A 6000-nucleotide genomic window follows, 5' to 3' on the forward strand; every position below is an offset into this window, starting at 1 on the left:
GCCAAATATCCTTCTTCAATGGCATAAAGGGTATGAAATAATAGGAAACCTTCTTATTTCCCTCTAATATCTTGAAAACACCAATCTTTCAACCATTTAAAGGAATACAATCCTAATATGTGTAATGTTTCCATATAATTGCTTTGGACCTGTGTATCATTCTGATTGATCTGCAGCCCATTCTCTTTAAAACTGATAAATCCTTCATAAGGTGTGGGGCCTGGAACTGCTCACGGCACTTCATGGATGGCCTGACCAAAGGTTTAGACAGCTGCTGACTAGCTCCATCCTCTTGCTCTTCTGGTCTCAAGGCTGGCATTTCATTTGCCTGTTTGATTATTCTCAGTCCTGATATCTTAATTATCTCTATTCACAAATCCCTAAACCACTTGATCTCTCTGCTTATACTTCCAAATGCTATTTAGAAAGTATTTTGTTCTACATTGCTATGATGACTTCACATTAGCCTGCATTAAATCCATGCCTCTTTGATGGCATATATTGCTTTACATCTATTAGCTAAGGCATCTGTACATATTCTGATCATTTACAGATCAAAATGAACGTGGGAGGGACAATGTTGCCACTTCTTTCATCATTATCGCTTTAATATCTTCAGCCACTCAGCTACTTTACTGCACAGAATAATAATGTATCTTCTATTCCACGAGCATCAAAGGTCTCTTCCTAAAGACCTGACAATACCTTCTGCAAGTCTATTTAGGCAGCATATTTGGATTCATACCAAAGGAAGGGTTCTCACCTGAAACATCATCTGTCCATTGAAGTCAGTCTAAAGAAGAGTACTGACCTGAAATGTGATCTGCCCATTTCATCCACAGATGCTGCCTAACCACTGAGTTTCTTCAGCCTTATGTTTTTTTGCTGAAGATTACAGCAGCTGCTGGATATTGTGTCCCCATAGATAACTCTCTCCGCACTACTTTATCAGCCTCTCAGCTGTGTTCACAAGACATGACTTACCATTTATAAATCCACACTGGCTCCATCTGATCAACAGCAAGCTTTCCGTATATTCAGTCTTGACTGGAAATCCTCTGTTTCTTTTACTTATTCAAGTTTTCCATTGCAAAGGAATGGCTCCCAATTTGAATTAGTTTGAATATTTCAAAATTTTCTAAGCTTTCTTCTAATTTCTGATATGAAAACTATTTGAATCTGGGGATGTCCCATCTTTATTTTTATCATGGTGTTATTTTGGTGACATATATTTTGAGAGGTCCTTGTCCCTCATTCAATATTCAGCTCTGGGTGCCTGGATGCCATTATCTAATGTAAATACATGTGTATAGGTACTATTATTTTGTTCTTACTTTCATTTATGGTGGTCATAGTTTTAGTGGGGTTACATCATTCTTGTTCATCCTTGTTTTTCTAATATAACAAAATGGAGGTGGTTGAGTTAGGGAAAATGAGGAAGCAGGAATTATTACAATCTCAGAACAACTTTTCAACCAAATCATTGATATAAACCTCAAACAACAAAAGGCCCCTCACCGATCCCACGAGTCTCAGGCCTCCAGTCTGAAAAATAACCTTTCACCATCACTCTGATTCCTTCCATGCAACCACTTCTCTATCCAGTCGGTTAGCTCTGCCTTGATCCTATGAGATCTTATCTTCTAGAGCAGCCTACCCTGCTGAAACGTATCAAATGTCTTCCTGAAGTCTACATAGACAATGTCTATGGGTTAGCCCTCTTCAACTTTTTTGGTTACTCTTACTCTTCAGAAAGCTTAATTAGAATCGTAAGACATGATCTCCCACGTACAAAACCACGTAGACTATTCCTAATCAGCCACTCTCTATCCAATTGCATTTACATGTTATCCCACAGAATCCTCTCTAGTAACAGGCTTCTTCTGATTATTTCCAGTGTTCAGTTATTATAGGTATATAACTGAAATATGTTTGAATTATTTTTAAATTAGAGAGAATTAAAAGTAGTTCAAAAGTCTTTGACAGTGCCAAGCTCCCATAAGGGCATCTGAATATTCGGGTTCAGGATCTGTCATTTAAGGCGAGCTGCCCTTGCAGACTGCTCCGACTCAGAATGATGGTCTCGGTAGCAAAGCCCCAGGATCAATCAGGCCCACAGCATAGAAACAGTCCTTTCAGTCCACCAAATTTGTGCGGACTATCAACTGGCCATTTGCACAAATCCTGCCTCAATCCCAGTTTACATTCCAATTGACTCCCCCAATATCTTTCCACTCACCTACACAGTGGGACATGTTACAGCATTCAATGATCCTGGCAACCTGTATGTGTGCGATGTGGGAATGGGAGGAAAGAGAAGCAACTGGAAGGAACCCTTGCAGCAACAGGGAGAATGTGCAAATTCCATACAGCTCCTTGCGGAGGTCTGGAATGAACCTTGGTGTCTGGTGCTGTGAGGCAGCAGCTTTATTTGCAATGTTACTGATTGGTCATTAATATTTTGTGTCGAATGTGCATAGAATATATTTAGGTCCAATAAATCTGTGTATTTTCATTGAAAAAAAAAATCAAAAAGCCTGGCAGTTATATAGTAATTCCGAAACGTCTTCACCATTACGGTATTGTCTCCGCCACCATAGAAAGGATCGACAGAAAGCTCTGCCTCAAGAGAGCAGTCAATATCTTCGAAGACCCATGCCATCCTGGCAATGCTCGCATCTCAGGGCTACCATTGGGAAAGAAAGGAGTGCATCCTTGTAAGAGATAGGGGGGAAGTGTAATGAAGGTAGCTGTCATCTTTCTTTCGGCAACATGGGTTTCCCCATTCTATAGTCATTGGAGCCCTCATCCATTGCCTATACATTTCTCCCATTTCTGCTCTCATCTCCTTTTCCCCAGATAGAACAAGGATAGAGCTCTTTTAGTCCCCCACCAGCCTTCACATAGAACACATAATTTCCCTACATTTCTGCCTGCTTCAATTCAGTCCCATCACTAGTCCCATCTTTCCCTCCCCACCCCTTTCTGCTTTCCACACTCTCTGTGACTCCCTGGTTCGGCATAGTTCCCCTCCCATGCTTCTTCCTCCACAGGCATTTTTCCCTGCAACTGCAGGAGGTGCAACACCTACCTCTACACCTCCTTGTGCACCTCCATTCAGAGGCACCAACAACTATTTCAGGTGAGCCAAAGATCGACTTGCACCTCCTCCAACCTCGTCTATAGCATTCCTTGCTCATGATGTGACCTCCTCTACTTTGCTGTGATAAAACATAGTCTATGCTACCAGTTTGTCAAATACTCCCTCTCTGTCTGCCAGGGCCAGCTGGAGGTTCTGGTTGCAAACCACTTTAATTTCCCTACCCATTCCCATACCACCCTATCTGCCAGCCTCCTCCATTGCCAAATGGAAGTCACGTGCAAACTGATAGAATAGCACCTCATCTTCTGCTTGCATAGTCTACAACCCACCAGCATGAACATTGAATTCTCCAAATTTCAGGTAACCTCCCCCTCCTTTCAGCCTTTGTTTTATCCTCTTATCTTCCCCAGCCTTGGTTACTATCTCAACCTAGCTCTCTCTCTCTCTCACCTGATTCATCTGCCAATCAACCTCTCCTTTCCTGGCTGCAAGTGACACTTGCCAGCTCTTGCCCCATTTCTTCCCCTCATCTCTTTCTACCAGCTATTTCCCCTCGACATCTTCAGTCTGAAGAAGAGTCTCAATCCAAAATGTTATCTGTTCATTTTCCTCCATTGATTCTGTCTGACCCACTGAGCTCCACCAGCATTTTGTATTTTACATATGGCTTCCTTTTTCCCATGGCGTACTAAGCTCAATAATTACTTATTTTATGTAAATTAGAGTTGATAGTGCTTACACTGGAGCAGAGAAAGTATGGATGCATTGCAGAACGATATGTGGCCAGAGGTCATGGGATAAAGTGATTGATAAAAATGTGAGTGAGTAATAATTGTTTCATAGTTGGTCTTGCTTAGATCTGGATTGCACTGTAGAGAACAAATCTTCGAATAAAAGAGTGGCACGGTGGCACAGCGGTAGAGTTTCTGCAGTGCCAGAGACTCGGGTTCGATACCGAATACGGGTGCTGTCTGTACAGAGTTTGTACGTTCTCCCCATGACCTGCATGGGTTTTCACTGAGATCTTCGGTTTCCTCCTGCACTCCAAAGATGTACAGGCTTGTAACTTAATTGGCTTGGTAAATGTGGAAAAGAAATTGTTCCTAGTGTGTGTAGGATAGTGTTAATGTGTGGGGCTCGCTGGTCGGCACAGACCCGGTGGGCTAAAGGGCCTGTTCAACGCTGTATCTCTAATCTAAACTAAACTAAACTAAGAAATTGAACATATTTTCTGTCTATGAAGGAAAATTCTGAGAGTGGAACTAAGTAACTCATGAACGTGGAACAGAGTGGTAATCGATCAGTGAGTCAACAGCAACAGCGTTGACTAAGTGGCCTCCTTTTGTCCTGTGATTCAAGCATCTCCAATCTGAATAATGGAGCAAGTATCAAAATAAAGACAAAAATCCTTTAGTGCAATGGAAATTTATTTGAGCTAGATCTTTTCGGTACCTTCATATTGCTTTCAATGAAGTCTATTTATTTTCCATTTGTCAACGGTTGCTCTTTTGTGCTGAGGGCTGCAGTTGTGTTGTTGCTACATTATGTTCGCTTCCACATCCTCTTATTGTTTCCTTATCACTTCAGTTTAATCACATGCCTGATGCTGAGAGCAGATGCACAATAGCAGAGAACCAGAGCTGTAATATATATTCCCACTGCACTATAGATTATGTGGGGGGATGGGCAGCATTGTAATTGTGTTATCAAATATTGTAGAAAACAATGAGCAATTTTCATTTGCACTTTCAAAAGAAAAATTGGTCAGGCTGCATGGAAGTTATGTATTAAAGACTGGAAAACTGTTTTATAATTAAATATTTGTAAAGACAGTAATTGAAACATAAGCTGGAATGGAATAAAGCCAGTGTGTAATAAAATGATCCAGGTGTGTGTCTGTCTGTGTCCGTCTGTCTGCCTGTCTGTCCGTCTGTCTGCCTGCCTGCCTGTCTGTCTGTCTGTCTGTCTGTCTGTCTGTCTTCTCTTTATAACAATGTTTATGTTGACACAACAATATTGCAAACCACCACCACAATGACTTGTGCTTGTTAAATGTGGAAATGTCAGTTCAGAGCAAAATTGGCCTGTTTCACCCAACAATACAGCTGCGATATTTCTGGAGGAAAAAAAACTGCAGATGCTGGTTTAAATCGAAGGTAGAAACACGATGCTGGAGTAACTCAGCGGTTCAGGCAGCATTTCGTGAGAGAAGGAATTGGTGACATTTTGGGTCTTGATATTTCTGGAGCAAGTTAGATATGGACAAAAGTGGGTGGTATTGTACATAGTGAAGATGGTTGTCACAAATTGAAGCAGTATCTTGATCGGTTTGGGCAGGTGGGCTGAGGAATGGCGACTGGAATTTAATACAGAGAAATGTGAGGCATTGTGTTTTGGGAGCACTAACATGGGCAGAACATACACAGTGAACGGTAGGGCTCTGGGGTGTGCTGCATTGCAGAGGGGATCTAAGAGTACAGGTACATAGTTAATTGAAAGTGGCATCACAGGAAGAAAGGGTGGCCAAAATGACTTTTGGCACATTGCCCTGCATCAGTCAGAGCATTGAGTTATGGGAGCAGTTGTACAAGACATTGGTGAGGCTGCATTTACAGTATTGTGTTCAGTTTTGGGCTTCATGTTATAGGAAAGATGTTGTCAAGCTGGAAAACTCAAGGGCCTGAGCTATAAGGAGAAGCTGAGCAGGCTCGGACTCTATTCGCTGAAGCAAAGGAGGATGAGGAGTGATCTTATAGAGGTGTACAAAATCATGAGAGGAATAGATTGGGTAGACACACAGAGTCTCTTGCCCAGAGTAGGGGAATCAAGAACCATAGGACATAGGTTTAAGATGAAGGGGAAAAGATTTTATGCAAACCCGAGGGGTAACTTTTTCA

This window comes from Rhinoraja longicauda, chromosome 13, assembly GCF_053455715.1.
Source record: "Rhinoraja longicauda isolate Sanriku21f chromosome 13, sRhiLon1.1, whole genome shotgun sequence".
Classification (NCBI taxonomy): domain Eukaryota; kingdom Metazoa; phylum Chordata; class Chondrichthyes; order Rajiformes; family Arhynchobatidae; genus Rhinoraja; species Rhinoraja longicauda.